Source organism: Sceloporus undulatus, chromosome 1 (genome assembly GCF_019175285.1).
Source record: "Sceloporus undulatus isolate JIND9_A2432 ecotype Alabama chromosome 1, SceUnd_v1.1, whole genome shotgun sequence".
NCBI classification, from domain to species: Eukaryota; Metazoa; Chordata; class Lepidosauria; order Squamata; family Phrynosomatidae; genus Sceloporus; species Sceloporus undulatus.
In genome coordinates this window covers 212,881,583-212,898,513 of record NC_056522.1, presented here as the reverse complement: position 1 = coordinate 212,898,513, position 16,931 = coordinate 212,881,583, and the positions used below count along the sequence as shown (strand labels likewise).

The 16,931-nt window shown below is 38.1% G+C and overlaps 1 protein-coding gene across 3 annotated transcripts in view; it reads right to left on the bottom strand.

The window, feature by feature from the left end:
* COBLL1 (cordon-bleu WH2 repeat protein like 1) overlaps positions 1-16,931 on the bottom strand; it is a 115,627-nt gene that overhangs the window by 49,148 nt on the left and 49,548 nt on the right. The window contains exon 1 of one of the 3 annotated variants that reach the window (XM_042461214.1): positions 2,777-3,071. The exons of the other annotated variants lie outside the window; for them this stretch is intronic. The gene's annotated coding sequence lies outside the window, so the exon portion shown is untranslated. Of the gene's footprint in view, positions 1-2,776; positions 3,072-16,931 lie in introns of those variants that run through there. 3 annotated transcript variants of the gene reach the window in all.

The window sequence follows — 16,931 nt, the reverse complement described above, 5'->3', positions numbered from 1 at the left end:
TCCTTGAAACTCACCTGGAGCCTATTCAGAAGGAAGCAGTCACAACAGTCAGAAATTTTAGAAGCAGCTGACTTCACTCACAGCTATGAAAGTTTTAAGAAAATATAGCATCAAACTATTACATTTTTCTAACTTTCCACCAAAATAATGGGGAAAATAGTTTCTAAGAAGTCTGCCTTTTGGTCCTACAGAATTTAAGTATTTATATGTAGCTTAGTGTTTCCAAGAAATATCATTCAGTTATCATCCTTCCTGTCTCTTCTTTCTGCAGACAGAAAAGCCTGCACAAATTTTTCCTATGTGACTGTGGTACAGTACTAACATGCATCTGAAGAAGTAGGCTGAAGTCTACAAAAGTTCATATTACCAATTTCTTGCTTTCAATTACTGTCAAAGGCGCAACAAGATCCCTTTGCATATGGTACGGTATGTTGTACAGATTTTAATTCAAGGCTGCTATTTCCTAGAAAGACAAAACTAAAGGAAACAGAACTTGGTGATCTATTAAATGGAATCCAATCCCCAAGAAATAAGGGGAATGTGTGAGTGTTATGTCATGTTGGCATAATAATGGCAAGACTGAAACTAATCCACATTCAGCTGAAGTTCATCAGGAATATCTGCAACATGAGGAGGAGACAAAGAATTTGTCTATTATACTGGGAGCATAATTTTGGATTACATTCCTTTTGCAGACATGGCTTTGAACATGATAAACTAAGAGCATCCACTTCCACTGTATTAAAATTATTGCTTGATGCATGGGAAAAGAATGCAAGAACTCTCCCCTCACTCCATCAGTTGTCTCTGGAGGATATTACTAATAGGGTGGCAACTTGTAAGAAGGGGCTGGATTTCCCAGGATGTGCACACTACTAAATATGTACACACTGGAGAGTCGGTGGGAAAAGAAGTCCGACACCACTTCTGGTCCATCAATGGACCTCTCAACTTCCTATCTGCTACACTGTATTTGTCAGACTTTAGTCATCGTTGCTAGGTATTGCTAGAGAAGAGATTTATTGTAGGATGTTGGTTCTCTCATGAAAGATAGATACAAGCGTAGGAAACAAAATGTCAAGGAGAAAGATAACCAAGAACCTTCTTGTCCCAGATATACTACGTTTTTCAGTGCAGGGATTATTTCACATGTGTATTCAGCCAGCTCAGTCACAGCCTTACTAATCAACTGAAAAGCTGTCAATTTAGAATTGAGTTCGTGCATTTTATAGCTCATTTGATGTAAAACTGCCAAAAGTAATTTCTTACTCCAGTTACAAAAAGGAAAGGAGGGTGGAGAGATTTCAGGCTTGTAGAATCAAGTTCTGTTACTACTCTGTGGTGTGGGTGTGGGTGTGCATGTGCGCACTTCAACTTGCTTGTCAAATATAGCCTACAGCACCTGGTATCCATTGGCCGTCTCCCAACCAAGTACTAACCAAGGCTGACCCTGCTTAACTTCCAAGATTAGACAGATTATGGTTTCTTTAGGGTATTTAGGCTTTCTGTTACTACTAGAAACTCACATTCTGCCAACCAAAGCCAGATACAAAACAGTGTCTGAAGGGAACTAAAGATATACTATGAAACAGGGCGACTCTGACCATATACTAAGTTCAGGAACTTACTTTCAGAAAGAACTGAGGTCACTGAGCCTTCATATAAAATTCAGTTGCTGCTTCTTTCCTTTCCTTAACAGCAGCTGTAGCCATTTCAGCAAGTTAACTGTGGGAGTGTGAACTTGTCCTTTTTTGCTATCTCTAAATACCTGAAGTCAAAAATCCTTGCTAACCTACTGCCAATCTCCTACTGATATCTAAACAAATGCTAGCCTACTTTCAGCCTGTCCCCAGCCCACTCAGTCCAAAGACTAGCTTATATGTTGCCTATACAACAAAAGCCCTCCGTGCAGCATGCAAATAAAATTGTTTTTAAAAATTGTTGTCATTTTTAAATTAAATTCTGTAATATTATTTAGGAAACATATACTTGTGGAAGTATTAGCATATGTTCTGGACTTCATCTGATCATTGCTATAAATGGGATTATAGTTTATTGCTCTTTTATTGATTAACATAAAACATTTCTAATGAGGTCAATACACTCTAACAATGAACCGTTTCAAATATGGCATATGTCTGAAAATAAGCAAACTTTAATACTGAGACCTATTTAAACAATGCCGATATATTATTCAAAAGTTTTTGCTACTCGATTCATATTTATGAACAAAAGGCATGTTCATCTATCTAACAAATTCAGAAACAAAATAAATCCTCCCCACTCTATAACTTATATTAGAGAAGCTGAAGAAAACAAAGAAAACTGTACAAGGAAAGGCACTGTTAAAATTTTACAACAGGAACTAACAGCATGCAAACAATGATAAGATAAAATGCAAACTTGCAGACTGGTCTGTACATTTTTATTTAAAAGTAAGCTCCATTGTGGTTAATGAAACTTAGCTCCAAGACACACTATAGAAATAATGCAGTTTGAGACCACTTTAACTGCAGGGGCTTTTACTTCCAAGAAATGTGCTTGGGACTGCATGCTTACTGCCACAAAGCTATACAAAATTAGGAGATAATTTTCTTCTCCTATTACAGTTCTCATAAGGCAAATGCTGTCAATCTACCAACAGGTATGGAATTTTGCTTGTTATGATTTAAAAAAAAAAAGGATGTCAAACACACTGTAAAGCCAATTTCTTGCCCCACTCCACCCCCAATCTCTTTATATTTTTAATATTTCTTCCTTTCAGAATTAGACTTACCCCAGGTACTTTCTGAGAGTAAGCGCTTAACCAGCAGCCGGATCTACGCATGTAACGTCAGGTCCAAGCATGGAATACAAAGATCACTTTTACTCTCCTGTTAGTCCATGGAGGGGAGAGAGGGAGGGAGAACACAGTTCAAAGTCCTATTTAAACAAAACTTTACAAGCAATTTTGCAAAGTTGTTACTGTTGCTCTTATCCCAGCCTCGCTCCTCCTCTTTGCTACTACCACACTTGTATGAAGCATATGGAAATGTTTTATGAAAGAGACATTACAGTCCTCTTCCAAATCCTACTCCTCGTTCTTGGTACTGATGAGAAAAAATGTTTTCCCTTGAACAGAACACACATATAGAAGCTGTCAGCATTTATTCACTCCTTCTGACTAGGCATTTCCACACCACTCCCACTCTTTGCCAAATTCCTGTTGAAACGAGACAGGCAAAGTGAAAGGTGGGGGAAAGAGAAGTTTTTCTTCAATCTGACAAACCAACACCTTTAAACGCAGCTGGAAGCAATGCAGGTGTTAGAAGCCTATCCCCATCAGAGAAGAGACCCTCCCAATGGCTCCTAACATTTTCTCAGGGAAGGCCTTGCAGCACCTGAGATACTGAGTGAAATGGCACTATAATTGTTGGTTTGTCATCATGCTAAGATCCCTTCTGAAAGCTTCAAAATATTCTGCTGTGCCACATTTTAATTAAGTATCTAAGAGACTAAAGTTGCATTTGCACTGCAGAAATAATGCAGTTTGACACCCCCATGACTGCCATGGCTCAATGCTATGGAATCCTGGGATTTGTAGTTTGTTGTAGCACCAGAGCTCTCTGACAGAGAAGGCTAAATATCCCACAAAGCTACAAATCCCATAATGCTGTAGAAGTGGGCCATGGCAGTTAAAGCAGAGTTAAACTGCATTATTTTTACAGTGCAGATGTTGCCTCAAGGGGCAAACATATCCTCAAATTAATGGTGACCAATATGGGGCTCTCCAGAATTTTTGAGATTCAGCTTTCATAAACTTTTACACTGGCCATGCAGCTGGGGATTCTGGGAGTTTAAATCCAAAACATCACATAGGTTAAAGGCTCCCCTAATTATGCAGGATTTCAGATAATGAAGGGCAACTGTGGCCATCCAGAAATTTTTAGACTGCAAGTCCCATAATTCTTCAACACTGGGTATGGAGAACAAGGCTGATGCAAGTTGTGATCAAAAACCATAGGGAGGCCCACAATTGCCCAGCCTGATCTTAAAGCATGCTATTCATTGTTATTTATCAGCTGTTATTTCAGTCATTGCATTCATAGTGATGGACAGAAGACAAAAGCATCAAAAAGTGTAGCTAGAATTGAAATACAGTCTAAAGCAGAAATTGGAATGTTGTGAGCCTGCAGATGATGATGACCAGCAACATCCAGGTTTCTTCAAAATGACCTAGGCTGGCTATGGTTGCTGGGAGTGGCACTTCTACAGCACCTGGAGGCCAGACCATAGCCACCCATGCTCTAAAACTCTCAAGCTCTAAATGGCAATGAATGCAAGCAGGGACCTGCAACAAAATGCTTCTGCCTGCTCTGTTCTCTAAGGAGAGTTCTCTGTTCATAGTTCACCAAAGGACCATAATCCCATTATTCTGTAGAGTGTGATAGATTTCAGGAGGGAAAAGGAACCCCTTTCTTTTCTCATGCTTTCTTAGTTAAAACAAACAACCAAAACCTCCTCCCCCTCGCTACTACTGTATACCTCTGGTTCAGGGCTGTCTACAGGCCTAAGCTCGAATGCTTTATTTTCTTGCATGGGAATGGAAGAAGGTCTCCAGAGAGTGAAGAGGAGGAAAATATGCTTCTTTCTCTTTCTTTCCTTTTCAAATCCCAGTGAAGCATATAAGGAAGATTTTTTAATTTAAATTTTTTAATTTAAAAAATCCAACTCTCTCAGTCATCTATGATGGTGTACTATAAACTGTAAACAGATTGATTCTCCACCTCCACTTCATTTTCCCCCTTCACCCATTAACCTTCATGGCTCAACAGACCTAGGAATCTGCAAGTCAATGAGTATAAATATTTGTTAGGTGGAAGTGTTTGGTTTGAGATACATATTATACATTCTCATTCTTTTGCATAAGGTCCATAGCTTACAATAAAAACAAATATACTTTTGCAAATCTGGGGGTTCCCCATGTACAAAGTATCAGAACTTTATTATACAGAAGGAGCAGGCATTGATAAACTACATAAACTAGGATTTTATTTTTGGATGGTCCCATTCCAAATTGTCAGCGTCTTAGAACACACAAAGTCACTGTCAGAAAAAAAGGATAAAACTATATACAAGCTAATTATTTAGCAGTAATATATATATATATATATATATATATATATATATATATATATATATCCATGGGATCCTTAAAATACTCCAAGAATTTGCTCCCTTCCTTCTCCTTCTTTCTGCTTCCTCAAGGGAAGGATAGAGGTATAGTGGGTGGGGGGAGTGAAATATGAAGGCATTGTACCATCGGTAAATCTGCTCCTCATGAAATTTTCCTTCCGTTTCCAAATTTCCAGCATCAAAGAGAGAGGAAGAGACAGAGAGAGAGGAAAGCTGAAAAATCAGTTCATACCTAGATCTCTTCAATCTGCCTTGTTTGCATTCCCTTGGGAATGTCACTTTCTCCTTTTCTTTGGAAGCCTAAATTACATTTCTAAATGCTCAAGTGAAATTTTAAATTGCTGCAATACTATAAAGTTGGTGGACGCAAGCAAATTTTCATGGGGGCAGAATTTTTTATTTTGGATGGGGGAAACACTCTAATTTTATCACCTAACCCTCCACCCTCAGTAGCTACCTCCCTGGAGAAGGACTGTTCCAAAAGCGGCTCTGTTTGGTACAACAAAATATATAACAAGGCTGATCACAAAAATGCTCACAAAGATCCTTAAGGATTTAACATGTAGTCCAAGTTCACATGATTCCACCACCACCACCCACACATGAATTCTGTACATTTTCAAAGTCTGCTCTGTAAATCAGAGGAAACTTTTCAGAGCAGGGTTTTTGTTGTTGTTTGCTGTGTGGATGATGGGGACAAGAGGAGAAAGTGTCATCATAGGTATCAGCATCATGTTGGATTAAGACCAAAGATTCAGTAGGGCATAAATAGGTAAAATGAGTAATTTTGAAGGCTGAGACACTGGCCATTGTTGTACAAAATTAGCAACTGCAGCTCATGTCATTCTTTTGACCTCTCCACCCTCCCCTCCTTTTGCTTTTTCATCAGTAGAAGGGAGTGGTATGGCTTTATAACCGAGGACTAACTATTCCTGGGGGAATATATTGACTTTGAAACAAAGACACATGGCATGATACGAAATAGTCTAATTGTATAGAACTCTACACCCAAGTTATTTTAAGAGTCAACTCTTTGTTAAAATTGTTGAGACAAGGGTGTTTCTTTGCAAAAGTCATTTTCTGATATGATGGTGAGATTCTTGATAAATTATAGCATCAGTTTGAAATGCTTTAAAATTACTCTATTTGAAATCCTGCTTGGCTGGACATGTATATTTAGATGGAGGTGGGGGAGCACTACACATTAGTAAGGTATCCAGATAAGTCCATCACTCATTTGTGTGTATGCTGTTGTTGTTGGTTTCATATAGAATCATGGAGTTGGCAGTGGCTTCATGGGGCATGGACTCCAATCCCTATTCTAGGCAGGATCTTCAGCTGAAGCATCCTCCAGGAGGTAGCTGTCCACTCTTTTCTTGAAGGTATCCAGAGGAGATCTTACCACCTCTCTATGCAATTGATTACACTAATATGCCAGCCTTATTGTCAAGAAATTCCTTCTAATATTTAATCAGAATTTATCCCCCTGTAACTTCAGACCATTAGGCCTGGTCCTACCCTCAGGGCAGCAGAGAACAGGCCTGCCTTCTCCTCTCTTTGACAGCCCTTGAGGTATTTAAAGAGTGCAAACATGTCACCTCTCATTCTTCTCTTCACCAATCTGAAAACGCTCAGCTTTCTCAACCTTTCCTCCTATGTTTTGTTCTCCATACCTGTTATAATCCTTGTTGCCCTTCTCTTGACCCTGTTCCAACTTGTCTTTCCTAAAATGGGGCACCCACAATTGAATGCAGTACTCCAAATGAGGCCATGAGTCTCAGATCTGGTGGGCGTAGTTTCAGGTGATGCGGAACACTGGATCGGAGTCCATAGGTGACATGGGGATGCTGAGGGTGTGGCGGCATCGGCATTTCCATTGCAGGGGCGATGTCAGATCAGTGTCCCCTGGTGACAAGGGGTAGAAATGTGAACATGTGCTCAAATGGCTGCCTGGGAGGTGGGTACCCCTCCTGTCATCTGGAAGCTTGACCATGACCAGGCAACTTGGCTCGCCAATCAACAGGGTTTGGTCAATTTATGAATGCCAGATCCAGACCTCATGCATTTTTGGGCCAACTCTATCTGTCAGCTGTATTCAATAAAGTTGTGGCCATTTTCCTTCAATAATTGGGTGTCTGGTGGTCATTCCTTGCAATGTGTTTCCCTCCACCACAATATAGTATTCTTCAATGTGGATAAATGAACAGTAATATTTGGTGGAAAAGCACATGTGTACACACACATACTGTATGTTCTTTGTAGCCAAGCAGAACTATAAAACAATTAATTTTTAGGCTACTTCAAGCTTACAGTTCCGTGTACTGTATGGAATTAAAGGAAACACATTTTTGAATAAATGGGCAATTATTCTGTAGGAGCACAATCCAACACTGAGCTTTCACTGGCGTAACAGTGGAATTGAGTAGAAACACAAAGTGCCAATTCCCCTTCTCCACTGCAGTGTTCTCTATGATTTTCACACAGCATCGTTACATCATTCCTTTATCGTCCCAAAGTGTAGTGGAATCGTCTTAACAAATAGACGATTCCAAAAGATTTTCACATAAGGCTGTTAGTGTTCTTAAAACGTTGATATATCAGAATTCAGCAATAAATGATTACAAAATGATTTCAAAACTGGACACAACGATTTAAGAACGATTTAGCAATGATTTAAGAACACTAACAGCCTCATGTGAAAATCTTTTGGAACCGTCTATCTGTTAAGATGATTCCACTACACTTTGGGATGATCAAGGAACAATATAATGATGCTGTGTGAAAATCTTCTATGTCCCATAACTGCTCTCTGGGGGGCTATGAAATCATCCAGAGCCAATTTTCCAAAGGAACAAAGAACTACTGAGGGAAGAGTGTGCTAGTGGTATGGCACCATTACTCCTCAGTCTTCTATCTGTACATAAAAGATGCATGTGAGGCAGGAACATGCCACCTTTTTGTTCATATATTATTGCCGTAACAAATGCTATAATTGAGTATACAGTCAAGACAATTCTTAAAGGACATTTCAAAAGTTAGTTTACATCTAACATGGGCAAGTCAAATCTTCAGCACAGGGAAGTAACAGAAGGTATAATTTATTTGTAATTCGTGTCTATAAGCCAGCACACCATTACGAATGACTGAATACCATTAATCGATCATAAACTACAGCCCTGATCTAAGTATTTTGAGGAAATTCCAACATTCTTCAAAAATTCATAGCCAGAAAGAATTACAGGTTGAGTATCCTTTTTCTGAAATCCTTGTGAAGAGGAGTGATTTGAATTTTGGATTTATTTATTTGTATTTCAGAATATTTGAATATATATAACATGGTATTTTGGAGAGACACAAGCCTAAACATGCAATTATCTTATGTTTCATGTATTAATAAATATAGGCTGAAGGTAATTTTATACAATATTTTTAATAATTTTGTGCATGAAACAAAATTTGCGTACATGAGAAAGTAAAGGTGTCACTATCTCTGCCACCCACGAAAATAGTTTTTGATTTTAAAGCATTTTGGATATCAGGTTTTTGTACAAGGGATACTCAACCTGTGCTATAAGTCTGTCTTTTAAGCTATCTTTTTAGGTTATCAAAAGTTCCCAGTTAAATCATGTGAAAGGCAACTACAGTTTAAATAACAATTTTCATTTGTCATGTAAACATAAACTTTCGCCAAGTATGGTTACATTTCAGCGCTAAGCCATAACAAAACAGAGATTAAAATATGAGATGCTCTGTAACATTATGGTTCTCTCCAGCTAACCAGTGATATAAATCTATCTTCATGTCAACCTGTCTACACTGTTTAGAACATTAGTTCAAACCCTAAGTCTAAAACATATAATGCCTTTTCATCATTTTAATGTTTTTAGCACTAAGCATCAAAATTGTTAGGCTTACCCCAAGTGTGACACATGCTGTTTCTTCTTCACTGCCACCATTTAAATCTTGTGGATTCCCCCAAAGCATACATACAGACAACTTGTACATCTGGACTCCTCCATTCCCCTTCATCTAATTACAGCATTAAGCCTTCTATTTATAATGCCACTACCAGACCAAAACAACCTAGATAGTACAATTATAGATTTGAATCATCACTAATCCTGAGATATCTGCTTCAGCTAATTTAAGAAACTACATTAAGCAGCTTTACAATCTTCTGGTAGCTCATATATAAGAAGAAAAACCCCAACAACCTGATAGATTATGCTTAAAAGTTTTAAGCACTGTGAATTTTACTAATGGGAATACCTGTGCTGTACCAGAGCTTGAAGAAAATGAGATGCACCTGTAGATAATTATCTTTAGGTAAAAAGGATATACTGTAACCAAGTTACGTTTTAAATGTAATGAAGTAAGTAGGAGAGATGCAACAAATAATGTTTTCCAGTAATTTTCAATTGTAACTTTTCAAAGGGACATTTTATTATTAATATTATTATTATTATTATTAACCTTTATTTATAAAGCGTTGTAAATTTACACAGCGCTGTACATACAATCTTTTTTGCGATATTTTAAAGATATCATGACAGTAATTTTCTAAGTTTTATGCCACTGTTTTAATAATTCTAAATCCTCGGCACCAATTAACAGAAAGTAACAGGGGGGAAAATGGCAGCAATACATTTTCAACATTGCAACAAGTGATCATATTAGGAGAATACTGTTAGTAACAGGAACAAATTATTTTAAAAACGTTTTCCCCCCATACTCTGCACAAGATAACAGAAACTCTACTGCCATGAGATTATATATACAGGTACATATTCCAATAGCAACATCAACAGAAATACTATGAAGAGAGCTTTTTGGATGGCATTGGGCCAGTACAGACAGGCCAAAATAAAGCTGCTTCAGGTCACTTTGGAGGTATGCTGTTTCAGTGATGGTGGGTGATTGGTTTTATTGATAAAGAGAGCATATTGTACCAAACAGTGCAGTAAGGAATGGTCTCTGTGAAATGTGTGTGTGTCTGTCTGTTGTGTGCCCTTAAATAATTTCTGTCTTATGGCAACTGACAGGCAACCCTATAATGGGGTTTATTTGTTTCTTTTCAAGATTGTTTCAGAGGAAGTTTGTCACTGCCTTCCTCTTAGGCTGACAGAGTGTGATTTGTACAAAGTCATGGAATTCCATGGTCAAATAGGGATTTGAACCCTTGTGTCCCATACTTCTATCCAGAGCTAAAATACTACACCACACTGGCTCTGTGTGTGAAATATATTGATTTCAAATCACTTTGTTACTTAGGATAATAATAATAATAATAATAATAATAATAATAATAATAATAATAATAATATTTATATCCCGCCTCTCCCTACGGATTGAGGCGGGTTACAATGAAAAGAAGTAAAAACACATTGCAGAACATAATCAACATTACACAACACAACCCTCCACCAACATCAAAATAAACAATCAAGTTACAAGTTCAAGATTAAAATTAGTTATAAATCAATTAAAAGATGGGCAACTGGAGTAGAACAACTAGGGATGGACAGAGTTATCTTTCATTGGCAGGTCAATCTGGGAAGGCCTGATGGAAGAGATCTGTCTTGACAGCCTTTTTAAAGGTGTCAAGAGTAGTAACATGACGAATCTTCTCCAGCAGATCATTCCACAGTTTTGGAGCAGCCAATGAAACCATCCTTTGGGAAACCGCAGCCAACCTGGTCTTTGGCTGGAGTAAATTCTTCCCATAGGATCTGAGTGTGCGGGATGGATTATAGAGAAGGAGGCATTCTCACAAGTAAGCTGGATCCAACCACATAGGGCTTTAGAGGTGATAACCAACGCCTTGTACTGCACTCAGAAGCTGATTGGCAGCCAGTGGAGGGATTTTAAAATAGGTGTAACGTGGTCAAATCTGGATTTACTAGCAACCGACCTGGCTGCCATATTTTGTACTAGTTGAAGCTTCCGAACTTGGCACAAGGGTAGCTCCATGTAGTGTGTGTTGCAGAAATCGAGATGAGAGTTACCAGCTCATGTACCACCATGTCTAGGTCCACTGGCTCCAGGTAGCATTGCAGCTGGCTTGAAGGGGGCATAGTTTAGTAGAAGAGCTCATATTTGGATAAACAAAGGCCCTGGACTGAACTCTATACAAATTATCTACAAGGAGCTAAGAAAGATTACATGTCTAACAGCCTGTCAAAATAAGGCATCTTTTTACATTCATAGGATGATTAAAAAGTCAATCCCATTCATTTCAAAGTGAAACAGAATTCTACTCACATATTTGCTGAATGAAGTGGCAGAGGTTGCATGTAGTAATTTCTTAAGATAAGGAAAATGGGTTTTTTATATATATTAAAAGGGAGTTTGTGATTCCACAATGAGCAAAATATCAACTCCTCCAGTGAATGTTTGTGTCAGCCCTTACATAGATGTAAGGAAGTCTGACCAAGAGTCTAGCCAAAAGAGGATTTGGAAGAGGACAGGGAGTTGGCTTGATGGATGTCAGAAGTGATACTGTTCCAAGGCCTTGAAACACATTATTTGAAAGTGAGAGAGGGAGTAGAGAACAAAGGAAACCAAAAGTGGATGTGCTTACACAAAGCCTAGAGCACAAGCCAGGAAGTATGGGGGCAGAAAGAGTCAAGGACACAAAGATGAACAACCTTAAAATAAAGTGCTGTGGCTTTACATTGGAATATAAAGCAAGAAACAGTCAAGTACATACTTAAGAGGCGGAAGACATGCTCACAGCATAGAGGTAATTTAGCAGATGTGTGTTTATTTGGATAAGAAGAGAATATAGGCAGAGGGAGCAAGGAGTGACAGCACAGTAGTAGTCTAGATGGTGCAACACAACAGACTTAGCAATGAAAGGACACAGTAAAGCATTCAGGGTTTGTCTCCTCCTGGCATATCCAGGTGCATAAAGCATCCATGCAATCTGTCATTAAGGCTCGCTGAGCTACAGGTACAACAAGTTTTGGATGGGGCTAACCGTTTTTCAGAGATTTTGTGATCTTTACTTTCAACAGATGTTTTCAATTCCAAGACCTCTTGAGGAGATTATGAACAAGAGATTGTCCTGATGAGGAATAAAAATGCTGGCAGAGCTCATCATGTCATAACACTTCTCTCTGAAGTCATAATAATGCATATGGGAGTGTGGGATGTGATAATCATTTGTTAGTTCTTTTCATTAAAAAGTTGTGCAAAGCACAAACTCCTTACAAAATCCAAGATTTTATGAAGTATGTGCCTTTTTTACCCATTCAATGAAAAGAAAGACTTCAAAACTACATAAATATACATATACAAGAACAAATCCAACAGTGGGACTTAATTCCCCAAATGAACATGTACTTGGCTCAAACTCCACAAGTGATTTTGTATCAGACACTTTAAATTACATTTGACCTTGGGCAACTAGAGTAGACAACCTGGTGTCTTTTAGGTGTTTTGGAACACAATTCCAAGAATGCCATAATCCATTCAAATATTCACTGCATAGGTGTATATGGTACTGGAACAATAATAGTAGCACAGTTATACAGCTTTCCACCTACCATAACTAGCAAACATATGCTTTGCAGGGGTTGGTACAGCCACCAATGCCTTCAAAGAAGTGTTTTCCAGTTGTCAGAATTGGTTTGCCCAGTCTGAAGTCTCTTTCACACTGCACAAATATAGCACTATGATTTCACTTTAAACATCATAGCTGTGGAATCCTGGGATTTGCAGTTTGTGGAGGGGTATTTAGAATTTTCAGTCAGAGAGTTCCTCTGGCACCTCAATGAACTACAGAGCACAGGATTCAATAAACTGAAAGCATGGCATTTAAAGTGGGATCACAGTGCAATAAATATGTAGTGTGAAAAGGTTCTGAGTGAAGCAACAACTTCAGTGACTATGGCCTGCATATCCTAAGGGACACCTCTATAATCCCATAATCAAGGGATTTTCCCACTCCACAATCATGAGAGGTGGTGTTTCTCTTTTTCATGGGCTACTTCCCCCAGCTTCCAAGTGTACCAGCTACAAATCAATACAAACACTACTTTGGGTTACTCTAATCACTGAAGATTGTTCTGCAAGCTTCACACATATCTGGGTCTTGGATCAGCACTCTGTCATTTACAGCCCAAGGTAGATGTAAAGCTTGAATTAACCACAAAATGGGCTACCATACGCATACCCATGTTATTTATTTTTTTTAAATGAATGGCCATTACCAACTGCAATGTTCTGGCATTTCAAAGTTGAAATAGACAGGGACAACCTTTAACACAACATGTAACATTACAGAGTTTTGTGTGAATTGAACTATCAACACTGTTAAGGGTAATGGTAAGGAAATGTTTGAGTTCAGGATTTACTAGTAATTAATTACTAGCTAGATTTAGAGCCTAGGCAAAATCCTAATCCTAATGTTTCTTTGTTCCTTAATTAAGCAATTAGGCTATTAGCTTTTCAGATAATACTCTGAAAAAAACTATAATACAGATTTACTCTTACATAAAGACAGTAAATTCCACTCTCCATATATCCCCTCAGTTATGTGTGAATAAGGCAGAAAAACAAAACAACAGGCCTAGTACCATAGAATGATGAAAATGTCTCCAGATATTTGGGAAGAAGGAGTGTTTAATTATTGTATATACTCATGTATAAGTCTAGAAATTTTAGTCAAAAAATTGACCCCCAAAAAACTGAGTCAACTTATCCATGAGTCAATGTATGTGCTATACTTGAAATCTTATTTAAAAACGAACCATTCCCTGGTAAAACTCAAGAATGTAATCTGTTCTGGAAGCACTGACCTCCCTCTACTATCTCATCCATCCAGCTTTTAAGGTGAGCACAAACTGTTATGCCTGCTGGAATTGTGTAAATTCTTTGGCACCATTTTCCTTTTCTTAATCGCTTAGTTCCTTTGTTAAATGCCCCTAGGTTTTACCCTTGACTTATCTATGGGTCATATAAAAATCCATAATTTTGGCCCCAAAACCTGCCCTTGATCTATATATGAGGTCAACTTATGGTCGAGTATATACAGTATTTAGACAGACTTTTGTGATACAAATTCATTCTTGAAAACTAAATTTCAATAAATATTTATGGTTGTATCTGAAGCACCATGGAAATATTGCCCCAGGAAGTATCAATTAACAATACTAACATCTGCTGTTTCTTAATCAATAGTAATTTTTGATATACAGGCATCAACAAAATTATTTTTTCAAGACTCTAGAATACATGAGATTTATTGGTCAAATTTGCACAAAATGGTAAGCCATAATTCTATAAAACCCTGACCGATCATTCACGAGCATGTTTTCCAAACAATACTGCCAGATCACTGCCACATGCCAACTCTCACCGGCAGGAGGAGCTCACCAGCAAGAAAAAGTTTAACATTAGTTCTGCACCAAACCCCTGGCCTATCTTTTTTTAAGTTAAATTACAAATTAAATTACCCACTGACTTGATATGGCAACCTCTATGTCAGTTCTACTGATCCAATGGATCCACTCTAATCAGGTCAGCAACTGCATTCAGGCCCTATTACGGACGCAAAGAGGCAGCCTGCAAACAGATACACACTAACTCATGGATGATAAAACAGTATTCTATGGAATTCTCACTTATATGTTTTCCTATGTGAATGTAGGACAATGGGAAACTGCTGGTGGAAATCTATTATTTTATACTCAGTTCTTCTTATGTAAAGACCTCCTATACACACATTCCTGGAACTCAGTTCTGGCTGAGGAAGGACTAAGTGCGAATTTTAGGTTGTGAGAATATTTGGTTATTCAATCTTCACATTGTCAATGAACATTTTTATTAATATATTTATTTGAGGTTATGTTCTTACTATTGTTCGTGTTAATTATTACTATTGCTTATGAATTTGTGTATCCCTTCTTATAAGTTGCTTCAGAATTTGCAGTAGGAATAAATATAAGAACTTGATACATGGAATGAATAACTTACTGTACAGGCAAAGAAAGCCTGACAGAAATAGTCCATCAGGCTTACTCACCTCCCACTACTGTACTCAAAGACCAAACTAAGAGAATTTATCTTTTTGTAGACATTTAAATGTGCTTGCCTCAATTCAGTATTTCAGTGTACATATGGAGCTCCTGAACAAACAAGCTTCCCTTTCTGAACTTTAGTACAAAAAGTACATATAATTCTCCTTTCACTTAAAGCAAAGCCTTTGCAGTTTCATAAAGTTAATTGAACCTCCCACCTCACTCCCAGGTACTGTACAAACTAGCCAGGCCAGACCAAAACAGATCTTTCCATTCCTTGGTCAGATAACTACCAACTGTATAATATATAGCCACATTTTAAGGAGAGTGAAACCCAGGATGTGCAACATCACTAAAAATTAACAGATTCACAGTGAGGTTCAGGACACTTATGGTAACTCCCCTGTCTCTGGAGTGGTCAAGAAAGAATTCGCTTGACAACCTACAAATGTTCAGAGGCAATCAGCTCTATATGCCACAATTTCTGTAAACAAAAAGTAGCAGCAGGACACTGGCATTCAAGAAATCAGGACTACCACAGAGTGCACAGCAAATGCTGAGTGCAGCAGGAGTTGCCATGCAATCTAGCATGGTATACTGTGAAGCTTCTGGAAGATATTAGACTCTGGAATCTCATAACTGGCATAATTCTATGTCTCTTCCATTGTTTCTCTTGATATTAATAGCGTTATAAGCACCAGTGATCATTCACTCCCACTTCATACATCTACTCACACTCCTAATAAACACATTCTTAACATTCTGTTAGAGAAAACGATCATCCAAGGTAAAATGGAGCATGCATAAATACACTTCAACTGGGTTTTAAAATATATATATTGAATATCTGTGGGGAAAGATATACAAATCAGCCCCCCTGTTAAAAAAAATACTATCTGATATCAATATATTAATTTTTTCCAGATCCCCTCCCCTCCCCAGAAAGCCAGGAAATGGACCAATTGGATCTCTTTAGAGCTCACAATGTAAGCTGACCGGTATAGAGCATCTGGTCCTGAATAACCACCTGAATAACAATCATCCTAGAAATAATTCAAAGTGTTGTGTCTCTAATTCACACACACACACACACACACACACACACACAGAGTGAGAGAGAGAGAGACTATAGCTGTTAAGCTGAACTGTTTTGTTTTATTCTCCATTAACAAAGGGTTAAATTATAAGGTTGATACAAGGACAGATAAGCAGTTTCATGGCAGTTAGAATCCCTGTTTCTGTTTCTCCAGAAACTAGAACACAGAGCAATGGCTGCAAACTACAGGAAAAGCGATTCCAACCAAACATTAGGAATAACTTCCTGACAGTTTGATAGTGGAACATAGCCCCTCAGAGAGTGGTAGAGTCTCCTTCTTTGGAGGTTTTAAAACAAAGACTGGATGGCCATCTGTCGGGGTGCTTTAATAGTGTATTCCTGCATGGCAGAGGGTTAGAATGTGAGGTCTCTTCCAGCTCTATGATTCTACATAACTATGGAGAAGGCTTGGGCTCTCTACTTCTTTTACTAGTTTTCCTCTGTATTAATTCCCTCTCTTCCTTTTTGAAACTTAACCCAGAACAGGGATGTTAATGCTAACCCACAGATAGTTTCAGGACAGGCTTTGCAGTCAGGTCTTGCAAACCATTAGTAAAACATTAACCTCATTACAGATGCAGTATCATAGCACTGTTGGTGGTCAATCCAACCATGAGATGCTTATAGAACTCAATTTA